This window comes from Suricata suricatta, chromosome 7, assembly GCF_006229205.1.
Source record: "Suricata suricatta isolate VVHF042 chromosome 7, meerkat_22Aug2017_6uvM2_HiC, whole genome shotgun sequence".
Classification (NCBI taxonomy): Eukaryota; Metazoa; Chordata; class Mammalia; order Carnivora; family Herpestidae; genus Suricata; species Suricata suricatta.
Genome location: NC_043706.1, coordinates 55,177,412 through 55,198,053, shown reverse-complemented (window position 1 = coordinate 55,198,053; position 20,642 = coordinate 55,177,412). Strand labels below are relative to the sequence as shown.

The 20,642-nt window shown below is 39.4% G+C and overlaps 1 protein-coding gene and 1 non-coding gene across 2 annotated transcripts in view; both read left to right on the top strand.

Annotated features, from left to right (window-relative positions):
• Positions 1 to 20,642, top strand: part of LGSN (lengsin, lens protein with glutamine synthetase domain) — a 191,643-nt gene that overhangs the window by 64,405 nt on the left and 106,596 nt on the right. The gene's annotated exons all lie outside the window — the stretch shown is intronic.
• LOC115297251 lies at positions 19,034 to 19,140 on the top strand. The gene has a single exon (XR_003911354.1). It is a non-coding gene; the product is annotated as a U6 spliceosomal RNA (small nuclear RNA).

The window sequence follows — 20,642 nt, the reverse complement described above, 5'->3', positions numbered from 1 at the left end:
AAAAATCCCAATTTCTGTTTGCATTCAACAGTTTACCTGGACAGTACTCCCACAGAGATTCAGAATAGCCTTCATCTGTTTGGTGCCCTCTCTAACGATTTGCAAAACTTACCACTCAAGGGGGGGGGGGGACTATCTTCCAATATGTGGGCAATTTGCCCATTTGCTCTACCACTCAAGAGTTGGCCATTCCTTAAAACCTTCTGTGAAAACCAGTCAAGGCCATTTATAACTTGTTTTTTAGGACAAGATGCCTTACAAACTTTAATTTCCAGAACATTCAAAGGTAAAAAGTGGTTCAACAGTTAACCTCCTCTTGCCCCACCTGCACGTATAACACCCCCCAGGGCATCTGTCAGCCTTATTAATCCAATCAATACAGAGGCATAGATCCTATCCTGGGAATGACTGGCAGATGGATTTTACTCAGAGACCACCCTGAAGAGGATACAATACCTCCTCAAGCCTGTTGACATCCTCACAGGATGGATAAAGGCATACCCCATGTGGACTGAAAAGGCAATTGCAGCAGTCAACAAACTTCTACATGAAGTCATCTCCCCATTTGGCCTCCCAAACTCTCTTCAGACAGACAATGGTTTCCACTACCAAACAAGAGTCACCTCCTCTATATGAACCTGATGGACCAGGTTCTAATCAAAGTCTGGAAAGACAGCTCCCCTAAGTCCCAACTAGAACCTACTTGGGAAGAATCTTTCCTGGTTTTGGTCTCCACATATAGCCATTTAGGTACCAGGAATCCCTAGCTGGATCCGTCACTCCAGAGTCAAACACCGAAGATGCCTGCTCCTAAAAGCCTGAAGTTACTTTTCAGAAAGATTCCTCATTACAGATAAGTCTTCCGTCTTTCTCTGCATCATTCCATTAGGAATAAAGCTTGCCATGGCCCTTTTTTTTTTTTTCCCTTTTTACAACTCAGTTGTCTTCTTCCCCCACTATGGAATCATTTCTCCTACAGACCCTTCACTTCCCTCTCTGCCTTAAAAAATTTTAATACCAGGTAACACCTGTCTTCCTGGGTAATCTGTTTGCAACTACTTATAATTACACCCTTACTCCCTTTATTCCCCTTGTTCCAGGAGCTCTTTTAATGTTACTTCTGGGACTACAGCTAATCAATATGTTGGTATCCTTTGGTTTTTCCCAGTTACAGGCCATCAATTTCCAATTGGTCCTCAGCAAAGGATATCAACCTTTAGATACCTATGGCTCTTTTCCCTTTTGAAAGTCCCTTGAGCTGAACACTGGCAGCCACCACCTTCCTTGATAGTCGTCAAGTGATGGACTTCCAAAATCTTCACAGTGCCTCCTGAAACAGCTTGAAGAAGCCAGAGCGATCTGGATTTGGAGTCCAATCACTTGAGGGGAAATGTAAGGTTGTTAGGCATGAGGGGGGAGGGATAAAGCAGATGCTGGCCACACCCTCAAAGTCACTTCTGTCCCACCCAGGGTTAACAGCCACACCTTCAGAGCTACTTCTAAGGGCTAACAGAACTGAAAAGACCTAGCCACAGAGCTGGCTCAAAAACTGCAGGGGGACTTACAACAGCTGAGCATGCACACAAAAGATGCAAGTTGCCCTTAAGGTCACAGCAAAAGCTCATTGAAAACTCATAAATATACCACATATAAATACATACAATTATAACAGTGCATCATTGTGTAAGGACGCAGGTCTGAACCAAACTGACTCTAATCATTAGACAATGGAAGGGCACATGTTGCCCAAGGCAGAAGGGACCACCCTTGTAACACCCAATCAGGAAAGGCCAGCTAATACCCTTAACATTCCTAAGGGCAGGCCTAGAGATAGAAGCTATAGATAATCACTTATTGCTTAAGGCTAGTTACACGCTACGTGAGGGTCCTGGGTCCACTGTGTAATTGGTTAACACTCTAAATGTTGTAATTGGATAAACCTGCTGTCAATAATATTGTATAATAATGATTGGATCACTATACCTGTGCCACAATTTCCTGTAACTTCCCCTTCCCAAGACCATAAAGGCCCTACCCCCCCTTTGTTTGGGGGCTCTTCACATGGATCCACTGTGCTGGTAAAGTCTGTGAGCCCGAGTTTAGGTCTGGCGAGCCTAAACCCGTAATAAAGCCCTTTGCTTTTGCAAGCGTGACTCGGTCTCCCTGGCGGTCTCTGGTTTTTGGGGACGACAAAGAAATCTTGGGGCATAACAATGGGTAGGCGCATGTGCAAGAGCCAAAATGTTATAACCACCAGCCATCAATCAAAGCTAAATTTTCATGCATACAAAGCAGGCTTAAAAGGACGCAGCTAGAACTTCCCGGTACCATTGCCACTCTTGCTCTGGCAGTGGCCTGCTTCCTCTCTTTTCTACTCAGAAAACTCTTATCTCCCCATTCGTGTCTCAGGTCTACAATTGTTTGGTCTAATCTGGGACAAGAACTAAGTGACCCCGTAATAAAAGTAAGTATTTTGGGTATGAGATCTTGGCCACCTTCTAAAAACAATGTTCCTCAAGTTTTATTATACAGAAGAATCACCTGGAGAACTTACTTCAGAAGCAGACTACTGGGTCCTATCCATGGAATCACACTCTATGGGTCTGGAGAGCCACACTGTCTGGTAATAGTAAGACCCCAAGTGATTCTGATATTGCAGAAGAGGGTTACATTTTAAGAAATAACATTTTAAAACACCAATAGTATCTTTTTATAAGTAAAAAGAAGTGGATGAGATCCAGAATTTCCTTCAAATCCAGAAGGCTTGATTGGCAAGGCAGAAAGGGAGAAACAGGGTGCTCGTGGACTCTTGTGAGTTAACTCAGCACTTCACCTCTACTTCAGCTTTAACATTCTGAAACCTCTTCAGCATTTCCTTTGTAAGGAGCTCACTGTTTTGTTTTTCAACAGTAATATCAGGTATTACTGACAAAACTCATCCAAAAGTTATTCACCTTGGGCCAAGTCCTTCTACAATATAATGTCTGACACAGTAAATCATCTTTTAATATATGCCTTGGTGTAGAATTCAGATTTGCAGTACCAATTTGAAGCTAAATTAAGCTTGTCCATTTGCCAAATGACTGACAGCAGTCCTGAAAGGCTCTATAGGTCCTTTGAAATACTTAAAAATTTTTAAAAATGTTTACTTATTTTTGAGAGAGAGAGTATGAGCAGGGGAGGGGCAGAGAGAGAGGGAGACACAGAATCTGAAGCAGGTTTCTGGCTGTGAACTGTCAGCACAGAGCCTGATGCAGGGCTCGAACCCATGAACTGTGAGATCATGACATGAGTTGAAGTTGCGCTTAACTGACTGAGCTACCCAAGCGCCCTTTGTCTCTCTGGTTCCTTTATTTATATGCTGTCAATTAGTTTTCATATCTGGGCAGTCCTCTGGGATTTTCTGTGTGGGCTAATGCTCATTTATTTCAGGGTCAGCTTCTGGTGTATGAATTAATTTAACATATATTTTGTTGTTAATCCTACTTGGTTTGTAGAAACCTGGTTGGTTGTGTGTTAAGGACAGCATTGTTTCCTGCCCTCCTCTCAAGTTCCTGTTGAAGCCTGAACCCCTGGTACCTCAGAATATGACTATATTTGGAAATAAAGTAATTCAAGAGGTAATTAAGTTAAAATTAGGTTATTAGGATGGGCCCTCGGCCAATAGGACTGGTGTCCTTATAAGAGGAAATTTGGGCACAGACATATCAGAAGACCATATGAAGACAGGGAGAAGACAGGCATCTACAAGCCAAGGAAAGGCCTCAGAAGAAATCCACACAGGGCACCCTTCTAGCCTTCAGAACTATGAGCAAATAAATTTCTGTTTTTTAAGCCACTAGTTGGTAGTACTTTGTTGCAAAAGCCCTAGCAACTGAATACATTGTGTCTTCCTTAAGGGGTTCTCAGGGCAGGTCCCTCCTGCATTAGGATAAGCTGCTTGCATTCCTTCTGCCAGAATTTAGAAGGCATCTTCAGTAAGTCAGACTTTAGACAATACTGAAGTTACATTAATATTCTTGTTTTACTCTGGTCACTAAGTCTTTTTGGATAGTACCTAAGAATCCTAGCCTTAAGCAACTGAATTATCAGATTGTCTCAGTGGGTATTTCCCCTCAAATAATGGATCTAAGTGGCAGCCAGATTTGATTTACTTACTCAATAAATAGTTTTTGGCTGCTACTCTGTGCCAAGAATTGTTGTGTGTTATAGGTACTAGGATCCTAACAATTTGAATTGAAGTTCAGGCTTACGTGTGTGTGTGTGTGTGTGTGTGTGTGTGTGTGTGTGTAATGTGTAAAAAAAAACTTAAATGTATAATATGGTAAGTGGAAATAAAGCTGAGTAAGGGGAAAAGAAGGCTGGGGTTGTATTTGGGGGCTAGGAATGGGGATATTTTACAAGGATGGCCAGAAGAGCCTTTCTGCAGAGGTCAGGTGCACACAGAGTCTACAAGAAGTGGGGGATTTGTAGATGCAGAGATGTGTCCCTTTCACGGAAGAAAGATTTCTATTTCAGTCGTTTGTGAGCTGTCACCAAACAGCCTTTAATATCAATACTTTCAGGGATTAGTCGCTTTAGCTGCAAAAAGCTTCTTTTTCAAGCTCACATCCTTTCTGCAGATGGCTCATGTCTAATGATGGATCAAGGTGGGAGAGTATAAAAGCCCCCAAATAAAAACCCAAACACGACCTACCTGATGGGCAATTTTTAGTTTCAGCATCTCCTCCTGGGGCAGTTGAGGCTGTTGAGCCTACATAACTTCCACAGTTGATTCCAAAAATATTCCCTCTTAAGCATCCTATGTGCAGAAGTCTGTTTCAGAGTGGGCTTCTTGGAGAACCCAATCTGTTATGGGGAGGCACCCATGTGGACATCTGATGAAGAACACTTCCTTGCAGAAGAAACAGTAAGTGCAAAGTTCACCAAACTATTACTCATATGGTAATGACATGACGATACACGGAAGGACAGAACAAATCTGCTTGGCTTTGTGAAACCATTCCAGAGGCACCCAACATGGGCAGAGATGGCCAAGACGGTATTAGGTAGCAAATGTCTTGCAAGGGAAATAAAAAACTTCCTAAGGAGGAGAAAGTAGAAAGGAGACAGGAATGGAGAGGGTTTTGACTTTGAATTAAAATGTAAATCCAACAGGCAGCCTCCTTTAAGACTTCTGGGACTCTAAGGCCTGTGGTTTCTGCTACCAATGAATTGATTGTCAAGGTACTCCCAAGTCTCAGTGATATGCTGGACCAAATTCCGTGTCTCCACTCCAACTCTACAAACTACCACCTCCTCCTCTCCATCTCTTCTTCCTCCTCTTTCCCCCTGCTTTGCTTCCTCTTGATTACATTCTTCTCCCACATCTTTGTTTTTCACATTCAAGGTTTTCAGAGGGAAAGGAAACAACTTTGTCTAGACTAGGACGCTAATCAATCTATTAAAACTTCAAAAATGCTGTAGTTATAAGGAGATTATAGAAGTTAACCATAAAAAAGAAGCAATACTCCCTCAACCTCATCCCCCCCCTGCGCCCAAGACAAAATAAAGCACAAAGTCTTGAGACATGCTCAAGGAGAGGATGGCTATAAACTAAATTTTCTTTATAAGGGGAAATAATTCCAATAAAGTCTTCTCCTTATTTACATGAGACACGGGGAAAAGGTTTGCATGAGAATTAGACACAAGTTGAATTTTATATGACTAAGCAAAACCACAGAGTATGTGTTCTGATTTTCAAACCATTATCACTATTCTTACTATTCTTTCTACTTATGTCTGTATCAGGGTGTCCAACTCATAAAAAAACAAAAACAAAAAAACAACCCTTAATTGTTTACTCAAGATCTTGTTAGATTTTTGCAATTCCTTATCAGAGAATAAGTTTGAATTCTTGAATATTCAGAGCGGAATGAACTATAATCATCCATGTGACTGGGATGAACCACACCCCAGGGGTGGTGAGGCGGCACTTTCAGTTTGGGATTATTTTTGGCTCCTTGTTCCTCAGACAATTCTTTCCTACCTGCCTCTCACAAACCCACCAGGGTGGTGTAACAACCTGTTTAAGATTGATGATGGAAATTTAGGATTTTGTCAAATAAGAACAAGTCCTATGGCCCATGGGAGAATTAGGGAAAACAATAGATGGAGAGTTGAACTTTGTTACCAGAACATTTTCATTACCCAAAAAAGAAATCCTGACCCATTAACAGTCACTCCCCATTGTGCCTACCCCAGTCCCTGCCAACCACTGATCTATTTTTGGTCACTATGGCTTTGCCTATTACCTACTACATATTTTATTTTATTTTATTTAAAAATTTTTTAATGTTTATTTATTTTTGAGACAGAGAGAGCCAGAGCGTAAGCAGAGGAGGGGCAGAGAGAGAGAGGGAGACACAGAATCTGAAGCAGGCTCCAGGCTCTGAACTGGCAGCACAGAGGTGGACGCAGGGCTGAACCCACAAACTGTGAGATCATGACCTGAGCTGAGGTCGGATGCTTAATAGATTGAGCCACCCAGGGGCCCCTACATATTTTAAACTCTTTTAGCTTAACACTCTGCTAACCTTTTAAAATCCTTTCTGCTCTAAATAGTCTTTTTAGTTTAATTTAAATGACTGTCTACTAAGCTGAAACTCTTCTAATTTAAGATGTAGTGATGAACCATACATTTGATTCCACAAATCCTTACAGTGAAAGATATACAAAGCATCATGTTTTGTTTTTCCTCTTTTATTTTGGTTTCCCTTTGATAGAAATCCAATTCAAGGACACAGGATACTAAAAAAAGGGAAAAGAAATGTGAGAAGCATATGGAGGAGGAGGAGGAAATGGTGGAGCAGGGGGCCAGAGTAGAAGAGGAGGAAGGGGGAGGGGGAGGAATATGACAGTAACATAGAAGAAAAGGAATTATACTGAAGAAACTTAAGAAGAAACAGCCACAACTGATTCTTTAAAAAAGAAAAAAAATTTGCCGAACAAACAAAAAGGGAGGAAAGAAGACAATCAGATCGTACATGATGAAAAACATTTTTTGTTTCACAGTCTAGGTCAGAGGCCCCCAAGGCATATTTGAAAGGAAGCTTCCATTTCCATGTTAAGCTCTAATTCCTTTCAGTGAGGCATCTGATTTGTGGTGTGAATATTGAGTGCTTAATTAGCCATGAGGAAAGAAGATACAGCAATTTCATCATTTTGGAGAAAAGAAGAACATCCTTTTCCTCTTTTTAAGGTTTTGGAGATCAAAAAAATCTTTTTACATGAGAACAAAAGGCAAACATTTGATTAAAAGTGATATGAAAAGTAGTTATTGTATAAAGGTAATTTGAGATGAACGAAGAACAGACTACATAACACCGTGTGTACTAGAACAGCATGTAACAAAGACAAGTTTACTGCCTGTCTTTCCTGATTCTCAAGCTTAAGAAACTTCGGTTTCTATTATTTCTTCAAGGGAGATTAACTGAAATTCTATACATTGAATTTAACATAAAAAATAACATTCCTGTCACAAACTGTGGATGGAAAATGTTGCTTCTAAAAGTTTTGATATTGTAAAAACAGTAAATTGAATGTTGGAAACAAACAAAACATAGAGAACATGTTTTCCATAGCTTCAGGCTTGACTAGTAGGAAGAGTTTCAATAAAAAGCCATAGTTTTAGAGTAAAGGATATCAATTTTCAAATTTAGATGGGAATGGGTAAGGTGGAAAAATCAATTATGGAAGATTTACAAAAGAATGATGGAAAGACATTTACGGTGGATTAAAGATGGTGCCAAATTCCAGGCTAGATCTTTGTGAATTCCTTGACCAACAGAGTTCAGTGCCAATGACACTGAATGACTTTCAGGGTTAACTTAGAAGTCTTATAGCTTCTTGGAATGCTTGCTCTCTGCACCCTTTAGACTCTTCCTCTTCAGGTATTGACTCTTCAAAACCATCAGCTACTTGATGAGAAGATGCAATCACACTGAGAGAAAGGATGGAGGTGCTTGGGTCAACAGCTCCAGCTGAGCTCTCAGATGATGCCCAGAGAAAACTGCTGTTGCCTTGGACACCCCATCCAGCTGAGCCTTCAAATAATTGTAGTCCAGCCAATATGTAGATGGCAACTGTACGAGGGTCTCTGAGGAGAACTAACCAAATGAGCCCTGCTTGAATTAATGACACCTCACATTGTAACAAATAAATGGTTGTTTTGAGGTGCTACATTTTGGGATAATTTATTATGCCACAAGATTTAACCAGAGCTGTCCTGGTTTTGTCAGACTGCTCCAGCAACTTCTGTCACATCAGGCTTTGTATGATGAGGTTCTTGGATTTCCAATAGGAGAACCTGGTTTGAAAACTTGCAACAAACAACTCATATAATTATGACGTGGTACTATAAAACCACAGTGAGCTTTTAATGATTTTGTTGCTAGGTTAAGTATCTCTCCTTAAGCCTCTTATGTCTTCATTACATCTAATTGTAAGATTTAATAGATGGAGGCAGAGATGGGAGGAAAGAAAGAGACCATGTTATGGAGCCAAGAAAGCCTTTATTGGGATCTGCGATTCCAGGGCGAAGTTCCATGACCCTGGGCGTGGGGGGTCAGGGAAGTCGCGCCTGATAGGCGATGGGCAGGGGGTTTTATGGGTGAGGGGCTTCCAGGTTTGATCTTGGGAGGGCATTTCAGGGATGTGGTGGGATGGAATAGGTTGCCTCCTCTGTCAGGGTGATGGGAAGCTGGAGCTTCATGATTGGCTGTTTTCAAACTCGTGCGGGACATTCCAGGTCTGCAGGTGAGGGGGGTGGGGGTCATCGGTGCACGGAGTTCTTCTCCGACCTACAGCAGAATGGCCGCTCGGTCACCACCTTAAGGTGACTCTTACACTAAGGATATAAATAAATAAATAAATCTACATAATAATGTCCTGTCCATTACCTTCACTCTGTTCTTTACCTGAATGAGGTTAGATCGAAAGAGTTAGTATTCTACCTACTTGAACTTTGCTCCAGACCACCTGTTCTCTCCTTCCTGGGAAGGGTTGCCTGTGATTACAGCAATCCTTGGGCCTGCCAGGATTTCGGCAGCCCCTGCTCATAGTTGATTCCAGGGCAGAGTGTTCTGAGCATGACCTGCTGGCATCATAACACTGTATGTCACTACATGCTGATCTGCTCAAGACATTTTCTGACTTTCTTTCAGGCCACCTACACTGCCACTGCCACTGCCTCTTCCTCCTCCTTATTGCCTAATCAGTGCTTAAAGGATTTATTTAACTATCATTAGCCCAAAAGTTAGAAATGTGTTCCTGCCATATCAATCAACCTTTGTCTATACTTTATACCAAGTCTGAAATATTCTATCAAGTTTGAAGCCTATTTCAGTCTTTATTTCCATATGGTTCTTCACTGGTCTAGGACAGGAGATAAAATTCACCACCAACCTATTTGAAATATCAAGTTGTATAAATAACTCAGGTTTTGTTTCACCATTAAGTCACTGAACTTTTCCAGGCATCTCAAAGTATACACATGTCACTTCTCCATGATTTTTAACCATGTTGTTATGGTATCTTTAGATGAAAAGTATCTTGGGTGCATGGGGTTGATAGAAGGTGGTTGGGTATCACTTCTTTTTATATATTAATTAGTTGATTAATTTAAAGTTTTTATTTATTTATTTTGAGAGAGAGAGAGAGAGAGAGAGAGAGAGAGTACAAGTGGGTGAAAGGCAGAGAGAGGGGAAGAATCCTAAGCAGGATCCACATTGTCAGCACAGAGCCCAACTCTGAGCAGAGCACAGAACTCAGGAACTGTGAGATATGACCTGAGATGAACTCAAGAATTGGATGCTCAACCGACTGAGCCATACAGGTGCCCCTAGGCTTATTCTTTTAGAGCAGAAGTTGCAAAGTGAAAAGCCAGTGGGGTAGGATGGGAATAAAGGTGGGAGGTTAGGGTGTAGGGAGCTAAATGATGAGGTATATGAATAAAGACAGTCAGCTTTATAAATGCATATCACAGTAACAGTATTACTACCCCAAACAAACCCTGAAACCTTAATTATTATTTATTTCTGTTTCATCACACTTGCTTTTTTCTGGTATTGTCATAGTTCTTATGGTGGGTTGTTTTCTAATGATGTCCTTAGTGAACACCTTCAACTTAAAATATGCTTTATATTAAACCTACAGAGATAGGGATGCCTGCCTGGGTGGCTCAGTGGGTTAAGCATCCGACTTCAACTCAGGTCATGATCTCCCAGTTCATGGGGTTCAGCCCCATGTTGGGCTCTGTGCTGACAGCTAAGAGCCTGGAGCCTTCTTTGGATTCTGTGTTCTCTCTTTCCCTCCCCTCCTTGCATTCTCTCCCCCCCCTTTCAAAAATAAACAATATTAAAAAAAAAAGAGAATAAAACTGTAGTGATGATTTTTTACTTCCAGCAAATAATATACTTTTATCTCATTAAAAAAAATCTATGAGGAATTCTGTTTCATTTTTCTGCCTTTGATGTCAGCATAAAGGCAAAGACATATTTCTGTATTCTAAGAAAATCAGCAGTGCAAGTATAAATGATAAATGGCAGTTCACACCGACATGGTGTGCTAGAGAGAAAACAGAAAGTGGTTATTATTGGATCGAATTGGAGAAAGGAAACAGCCTCCAAAGGAGGCATTGCCACCCAGTTCTAGATGTGTCATGTTGGAATGTCAGAATATGGGCCAAACTTTGCCAGATCTTCTGATTTTTCATGAAAAGTTGGACATTTGGATAAAAATCTTCTGACTTCCAAATATGGGCTAGCAGGTCAACTTATAAACAAATGTGTGGGTCAAAAGAAACACAGTGTAGGCAATATATGGATGAGGGCTGCCGATTGCGGATCTTGGTTTAGAGCATGTACCTATATCTGAATATGGAAGGTTATAAGATAGAATTTTAATTCTTAGCTTTTCTATATAATTAAGGTGCATATTGTTATTTTCAGCTTACACTGAACAATAATTATAACCAAGAAAAATTTTCTAGAGACAGAATGAGACTCAAAAAGGGAAGTGACATTCCAAGGACTAGTGTGAAACAAATCTATGTGGCATATGTAGTAGAGGAATAAATGGAATTAGAAGGGCTTGGACCCTAGTCTGAAAGACAGTAGAGACTCCACTCAATCACATTGGGCAAGGGTCTTTTCATTTGTTTCATAGTGATGAGGAATTAAAAATTGATAGATTTATTTCTCCCAGACAATTATGTATGTAGGAGGTATGTGGTTGGGGCAAGAAAGCAGAGCTGCTGCAGATGAGATGTTGACCAAGGACTAAACTTAAGCATTAGCTGGAGTTGGGAATGTATCAGTAAGAGACCTTCAGCTGGAAGGTCTAATGTGGCCTACCCTAAACCGAGTCCAGGATAGTGTGTCAAACTTTATTTCCCAGATCACAGCTAATTGGTGGACTTGGCTAAACTGGGAGATTCCATCCTGTATCATATAGATTACTTGGAAGAGTGTGACAAAACCTATCATGCTGACTGGTAGAAATGTCAACATTTTGAAAAGATAGCCTAGAATTGAACATAATTTTCAAGGACAGAGCTGCCCTTTTGCCTTTACTGGTTGGTGGAATAAGAGGCTTCTCCCAAAATAGTGGGTGTAGATATATATGTAGTCTTGCACTAGTATCTATGGGTATTCCATAGATTTATCCTTGAATCTCTCTGGGGATCTGACAGAGGTAAGAGATTCCACTGATACATGAAAGTGGTAGTTTTGAGTCCTCCTGTTAAGCACCTAATGTTGAAGTATTTCAGGCATTATTAAAATCTAGTCTATTTTGTCCTGAGGAACTTTGGAATCTTGATACATTTCTCTACTAGTTCCCCATTCCTGATCGATTTCTATTTTTTTTTTTTTTGAGAGAGAGAGAGAGAGAGAAGGCACTTGTGCATGCATGTGCATAAGCAGGGGGAGAGGAGGAGAGAGAGAATCGTAAGCAGTCTCCATGCTCGGTGTGAAACTAGATGAGGGACTCTATCTCGATGAGGGGTTCGATCTCACTGACTGTTGAATTGTGACCTGAGTTGAAATCAAGAGTCAGTTGTTTAACTGACTGAGCCACTCAGGTGATGTCCTCCATTCTATTTTTGAATAAATTCTCAACCAAGAAGAGGTCAAGCCTGATTGAGTCAAGTGTGGACTAATGGGCTGGAGTTTGGAATGGGTTTCTTTGGACAGGGAACTGGAATAAGGTGTCTCATTGGACACAAGAATTGATACGATTGTGCACCATCAAAAACAGTCAAAGATTACAAAGAAGAGGTGAATTAGAAAGATTGCTAAATCAGTAGCTGCAGACGCAGGAAATAAGTTGGAATTTGGGGACTAGATATGGTGAAACAGAAAAAATCCTGGATCAAATTAGGTGGAAGAATAAGAATGATTCTGGTCAATTGCTTAGAAAAGTGTGACAAAACCTATCACGGGGCACCACAGGAACATCTGCTGGAAAAGCCTTCCCGGAGCACTTTCTTGGAATGTCCGTTGTTTTTAATGATAGTTTACATTACTTCCCATGTTACAGAGTCAAATGCAAATTTTGCATGAATTTTTAAGATAAGACTTCAAAGACAATTTACCCTTGCCTAGGCTGCTTCGGGCTATGCTAAAGCCATCAGGGTGGCATGTATAGTCTCTCTCCCTTGCTGTTATAAAGAATATTTCAGTGGCAAAGTCTGAGACGAAAGGGAAGAACATCAAAGAGCGGACTAAGCTTGCTGTAATGGGCTATAGATGCATCGGATGGATCAGCTGACTTTAAAGACCAAGAAATGAAACTTTTTGTATATCCTTTAGTATCATTGTGTCATTGCATCAGTCTGTGCCTACATCAGTGAGTGAGCATTATCACCGAAAGTGGTACTTTTTAAACAGTGAGTTACAATGGTTTAACAGCACATGAAACCACATAAGGGCATTGTTACTTGTGTTGAAAAAAAAGAGAAATAAATTTTAAAATGCACATTTTTAGCATTTTTGGTGAAGATTTTGTTATATGAGGTGACTGCAATGGGTTATAATGTATAACATATTCACTGTGGATTGTGCTAAGAAATTAAGTCACTATTCAAAAATTTTTTTTGTTTATGAAGATGTTAATAGGTATTTCATTTTAAAAAGTGTTTCTTGGTTAAGTCACTTTGACCCTGTAAACAAATTTAAGGCTTTTAACAATTTTAACTGAAGTATTTTTTCGAGCAATAAATATGCTAAAGAAAATTTGAAACATCAAACTCATTTTTATTTTTAAGGTTTACTGCGTTATTAGAGCAAGGAAACAAATGGAAATAGAAATACCCTAGTACAGCATAAGTTGTCACAGGTCTCTAGCATCTCTACACATTTATTTTTTTGGCTTAAAGTAAATATATGCTTAAACATCTCCTACATAATAAAGAAGTCATGTTTTCAACAGATATTTTCTTTCTTTTTTTAATTTTTTAATATTTATTTATTATTGAGAGACAGAGAGAGACAGAGCATGGGCTGGGGAGGGCCAGAGAGAGCGGGGAGGCACAGAATCCGAAGCAGACTCCAGGCTCTGAGCTGTCAGCACAGAGCCCCACGCAGGGCTCGAACTCATAAATGGCAAGATCATGACCTGAGCCGAAGTTGGACACTTAACTGACTGAGCCACCCAGGTGCCCTGAACAGATAATTTTCTTAATACATTTTATGACTCCGCATCCTATCTTAAATCTTAGTGTTTCTGCTCCACAGACTTTTTCTAGGTCTTCGATTTTTAGTTTTATTTCTAACAGTGATGTTACCTTCTGGTATCTGGCTTGGCTTTTAATAAGGATTACATAGAATATTTCCTTCCTGATTACCACTCTTCTCAGTATCAAAGCCTAAAGATGCAGTCAAATCAGAAAAACAGCAGTCTTTATTTCTTAGAGAGGACATTGGCACTTCTGAAGACAGCACATTGTTACATACCAAGTTTCTAGCTCCCCTGCTCAGCTCAGGAACATTTCTTCTGGATACTTTCTCACATGTATAGTCAATAAAGTCATTGAAAAGTAGCAGTAGGGCAAAGCAAGCATTCTATAATAATATTGGCTTAAAGAGGATTAATATAACGTTTATGTGTCCCCTGCCCCCACCCCCACTCCAAATTCATGTGTTGAATTCCTAATCTCCAATGTGACTTTATTTGGAGATAGGGACTCAGAAAAGGTAATTAAGGTTAATGAGGTCTTCAGTGTGGGGCCTTAATTCAATAGGTCTGCTGTTCTTATAAGAAAAGGAAGAGACGCTAGGGTGGTCATGCACAGAGAAGAAACCATTTGAGGACACTGGGAGAAGGTGGCGTTCTGCCAGCCAAGGAGAGAGGTCTCAAGAAAACTTAAACCTGCTGACACCTTGATCTTGGACTTCCAGGCTCCAGAAATATGAGAAAATTTATTCCTCTTGTTGAAGGTACTCAATTTGTGGTATTTTTTTTTTTTAATGGCAACCCTAACAAACGAATACATTGATTGTGTTTTCTTTTTGCGATGCGTTCTAAACAACTCAGAACCAAACATGAAGGTCATATAAACCATACTGTTGTTTCTCATTGTTCACATGTTTTTGGCCTTTCTTTTGTGACATAGACTTTTTCTATTTAAATTTTATTAGCTTATTACTTGTTTCCATTGTTTACCACCTCAAAGCCTTGCAGGAAAGAACAAGGACACCAAGAAATAAATAGCACTTTAAATAAATTCTTTGTATTTATAAGTTCTTCTCTTTTACACGCTTACCTTCTGTCCTGTGCTGGTCCCTTTTCATTTTCCAGACTGTTTAATGCTGGAGCTCTGCAGGGCTCAAACTTAACTTTGTCCCGTGTAAACTGGCTCTCTGCCGCATCTCAGTCAGTCTCATGCCTTCAAATACCAGCTATATATACATTCAGCCTAAACTTTTCCCCTGAATTCGTCCCTCAAATATCCAACGGTCTATTCAGTATCCTCACTTGGATGTCTAACAGGCATCTCGTATTTAATCTGTCCAAAGGCACCGCAAGCTCCAAATTCTTCCCATCCCTTCCTATGGTCTTGATAAACGCCATCTTGGTCCTTCTCCATCCCAGTAAACAGCAACTCCATCCTTCCAGTTGTCTCGGTCTAAAACCTTGGAGTGACCTTTGGCTTTCCTTTCTCTCATCTTCAATTTTAAGTTTCATCTGCACTGTTGACATTTTATTCATCATCGTCTGAAGTTTAGGTTGGCCATCAACAAACAATAAACCAAGCCCTGATTTGATGCATTCACCACATTTCCTAGTGTAAATACTCCCACCACAGCCAACCAATTTCAGGCTTCTAGAGCACTGTTATTTATTTATTTATAATGTTTAAAAATATTTTATTTATTTTTGAGAGAGAGCGCAAGCTGGAGAAAGGCAGAGAGAGAGAAGGGGACAGAGGATCTGAAGTGAGCTTTGTGTAGACAGCAGTGAGCCCAACACAGGGCTGGGACTCACGCACTGCAAGATCCTGACCTGAGCCTGACTCTGAGGCTCACTCAACTGAGCCACCCAGGCACCTCTACAGTACTGTTATTTAAGGTGGAGCTGGGAATAGACTACAGCAGTAGCACTCCTTTGCAGAGCATTTCTACCATTCAGATGCAGGAAGTATGCATAACTTCAAAAGCATGGATAATAATAAAATGTAGCACAATAGTTAGAAAGCAGCTAGTTTAAAAATATTACCTTAGGTTTTATAAAATGTATTTAATTTTAGGTTGATAGAATTTAATTTTTAGCGATGACTGTTTTACAATTGGCTTACAAAATTCCTGGAAACTTAATTGCTTTTGTGAGCTGGCAAGAGTAGGGTCTGGTACATTAGCCATTTTGCTTATCATCCTATATCAAAGGGCTAACTATTCCCTTCCAGTCACACTTTACCCCCCTTATCCTGCTATACTCTGTCCATTAGCATTAAACACACACACACACACACACACACACACACACACACACACACCTCTTTTTTTTCAATGGCATTGAAACTTAAGTGATGTAAAATTTGCTTATTTTGTTCACTTCTGTATCCCCGGTGCTTACAACATGTCTTGTACAGCCTTTGGATGCTTATGTATTGAAAGAATGGATGAGTTTATTAATATTTTGTTCAAAATAGATATTGGCTTGTCAGGGAAAAAAGCAAACACCTGAGAATCAGAATACTACTCGATGCAATTGCTGCATGCAATACTTACTCTCACAACTTTCCTAGGAGGGAAGTATTATTATTATTACCATTTTACAGATGAAGTAATGGGGCAGAGCTTTGCCCAATGACAAATAGCACATAAACAACACAGCCAGGATTCACACTCTGACATTTAGTTCCAGAAACAACACTATAAAGAAAAACCTTTTTTGTATAGAACCAGAGAAGACCCTGAATAGCCAAAGCAATCTTGAAAAAGAAAACAAAGCAGGAGGCATCACAATCCCAGACTTCAGGTTGTATTACAAAGGTATAATCATCAAGACAGTATGGTACTGGCAAAAGAACAGACACTCAGATCAATGGAACAGAATAGAGAACCCAGAAAAAGGACCCAGAAACATGGCCAACTCATCTTTGACAAAGCAGGAATGAATATCCAATGGAATAAAGACAGTCTTCTCAGCAAGTGGTGCTGGGAAAACTGGACAGCGACATGCAGAAAAATGGACCTGGACCACTTTCTTACACCGTACACAAAGATAAATTCAAAATGGATGAAAGACCTAAGTGTAAGACAAGAATCATCCAAATTCTCGAGGAGAAAGCAGGCAAAAACCTCATTGACCGTGGCCGCAGCAACTTCTTACTCAGCACATCTCCAGAGGCAAGGGAAACAAAAACAAAAATGAACTATTGGGACCTAAATAAAAAGCTTCTGCACAGCAAAGGAAACAATCAGCAAAACTAAAAGGCAACTGATGGAATGTGAGAAGATACTTATAAATGACATATCAGATAAAGGGTTAGTTCCAAAATCTATAAAGAACTTATCAAACTCAACACTCCCCCAAACAAATAATTCAGTGAAGACATGGGCAAAGGACATGAATAGACCCTTCTCCAAAAGAAGGCATCCAGATGGCTAACCAACACATGAAAAAATGCTCACCATCACTCATCATCAGGGAAATACAAATCAAAACCACAATGAGATACCGCCTTTCATCTGTCAGAATGGCTGACATTAACAATAGATGTTGGCAAGGATATGGAGAAAGAGGATCTCTTTTGCAGTGCTGGTGAGAATGCAAACTGGTGCAGCCACTCTGGAAAACAGTATGGAGGTTCCTCAAAAAATTAAAAATAGAACTACCCTATGACTGAACAATTGCACTACTAGGTATTTATCCAAGGGATACGGGTATGCTGTTTAAAAGGGGCACATGTACCCCAACATTTATAGCAGCACTATCAAAAATAGCCAAAGTATGGAAAGAGTCCAAATGTCCACCAGTGAATGAATGGATAGATATACAATGGAGTATTACTCTGCTATCAAAAAGAATGAAATCTTGCCATTTGCAACTATGTGGATGAGACTAGAGGGTATTATGCTAAGCGAAATTAGTCAGAAAAAGACAAATATCATATGACTTCCCTCATATGAGGACTTTAAGACATAAAACAAATGAACATAAGGGAAGGGAAGCAAAAATAAAAAAATAAAAACAGGGAGGGAGACAAAACATAAGAGGTTTTAAGTCTGGTGAACAGAGGGTTACTAGAGGGGTTGTGAAGAAGAAGGTGGGATAAATGGGTAAGGGGCATTGAGGAATATACTCCTCAAATCATTGTTGCACTATATGCTAACTTGCATGTAAATTAAAAAAAAAAGAAAAACCTTTTCTTAATTGTTGAAAAATTAAAAAATGTATAGAAGTAGATGGAATAGAATAATGAAACCCAAATATCCATCATCCAACTTCAACATTTATCAACTCATGGCCAGTTGCTTTTCATCTATACTCCTTTTCCCGATTAGATTATTTCGAAAGAAATCCTAATTGTTGTTTTACTAATATTTCCATGTTTATCTCTAAAACATAAATACTAAACCACATTCTGGTTGGAAATTTTGTACAATCCATTTTTGGACTAGAGTTTGTGAGTGTTACTTAATTTTTCTGAAACAAAGTTTCCTCATCTGTGAAATGGATACACTATTTTTTCTCAGATTTTTTTGAATCTTAATATATTCAAAACACTTTGTTCAACTACAAAACATTACATAAAGGTTGGATTTTCAACTCCTATGTCATTACCCACATTGTGCTATTCACACACTTAAAGGCTCTACATCAAAGCCTAGCTTGGCTGAGTATAGACAAGCATGACTTGCTTTTCCCAGCAACGTGGTTTCTCAAATAACATCATGCCTCATAAATGCACCAGAGTTCTTATAGAGAGTCAGCAGTTACATGGAATGTATCAGTCCTTGCAAGATTGTAAAGTTTTAAAAGAAAACAATAAAGTATTACTTTTATGTTGTAATAAAGAGGAGCTATTGAACATCATAAATATTTATAGGAATCTATCACAACTTGCTTCCCAAATAAGAGTCTAGATGTATGTAACCATGTACAAGGGTGAGAGAGAGGGAACAAAGTGAGAGGCACATCCTCCTGGAACATCAATTGTACTCTATTATAAATAATATAAAACATTCTTTTAAATAATAATTGTATCAATATACACTTGTATAGTTCTTAATATGTGTCCAGCACTGTTCTGAATGCTGAAACACTGTTCTAGATGTTTTTAAATATTAACTCATTTAATATTCACAACTCTATAAGGTAGATACAATTATCTCCATCTGGCAGATGGGAAACAGAGGCACAACAAGGTTAAGAAATTTGCCAATGTCAGAGAGCAAAGTAGTGGGGAAGCCATCATTTAAATTCAGGTGTCTGCTTTAGAGTCTGTGCTTCTGCTGCTCTGCTATTTCTCTTATCAAAAGAAAAAAGAGTGCTAATTTCAACAGCACCCATACTAAAATTGGAACTACATAGAGATGATTAGCATGGCCCCTGTGCAAGGATCACACACAAATTCATGAAGTGTTCTGTATTTTTCTGGATTGATGCCAGGTTCAGGGTATTTGTGGTAGTAATGCTCTGTTGTTAAGTCAGAAGATTTAGGTGAGAGGTCATATGTCTTGGTTGACTAAATAAATTATTTGAGTAAATAAAAAAAAGAAGAAGAAAAAAAGGAAAAAGGAAACAATACAGCAATGACTTTGAAACATCTAGATATTCAAGTATTCCCCTTGTGATTCTTATTCATAAAAAATATTCATGAAATCAACACACTAGTCAGCTACTTATATTTTCTTCTAAGACACACTTGAAAATAAATTCATATTTACTAAAATAAAAATAAATACAGGTGACCCTTGAATGAAATGAAGGTTAGGGGCACTAACCTCCACACAGTTGAAAATCTGTGTATTATGACTCTCCAAAACTTAACTACTAATAGCCTGCTGTTGACTTGACACTTTACTGATATTATAACCAGTAGGTTAACATGTATTTTGTATGGTCTGTATATGACATACTGTATTCCTTTTTTAAAAATATATTTTAAAATGTTTATTATTTATTTTTGAGAGAGATAGAGGGAGAGAGTATGAGAGGGGGACGGGCAGAGAGAGAGAGGGAGATACAGAATCCAAAGCAGGCTCCAGGCTCTGAGCTGTCAGCACAGAGCTTGAACTGGGGCTCAACCCACAAACCATGAGATCATGACCTGAGCCGAGGTTGGATACTTAACTGACTGAGCCACCCAGGTGCCCCACATACTGTATTCTTAACATTAAAGTAAGCTAAAGAAAATAAAATGTTATTGAAAAAATATTAAGGAAGAGAAAATACATTTGCAGTACTGTAAAAAATCTGCATATAAGTGGGCCCATGCAGTTCAAACCTGTGTTGTTCAAGGGTCACCTCCATATTTATCTGTGCTTCATTCCAGATGATCTCATTTATCATGATCTTGGACACATTGGATTATGGAGTAGACTGCAGCAAAACTGAAACAAATTGGCACTTAAGATGTCAAAGTTTGAACTTAATGGCAACTGTGTTGTGTAGAGTTGGGCCTTCTGGGCACATTATTCTGCTGTCAGAAACTTGTGTAAGAAGTATGAAATAAGCTGTGTAGGGACTGAGGCTTAGACAACAAAAAACAGTAGCACCTGGGTGGTTCAGTTGGTTAAGTGTCTGATTTCGGCTCAGGTCATGATACATATCTGTAAACAGTGGATATTGGTCATGGGGTTTCTCAGGAGTTCTTATTATTTCCTGACACTAGGGATATGCCCTGAATAATAGTTTTTGTTCTCAAGTACCTCAGAGGCAACTGGGCAAGACAGATGTGTAGATTTTTAAAGCAATGTGATATGGAGTTTGAGAGGGGTTTGCAAAAGTAGTAAGTTTACAGGATAAGAAGTGTTCATGTTCTGTCTGGGAGAGTCAGAAATGGCTTATTTATGACTTTTAGAGAAAATGTGGAAGAAGGAGAAAGACTTTGAAGCTTGCAGTAGGGTAAGAAGGGAGAAGCCTAACAGTGCCAG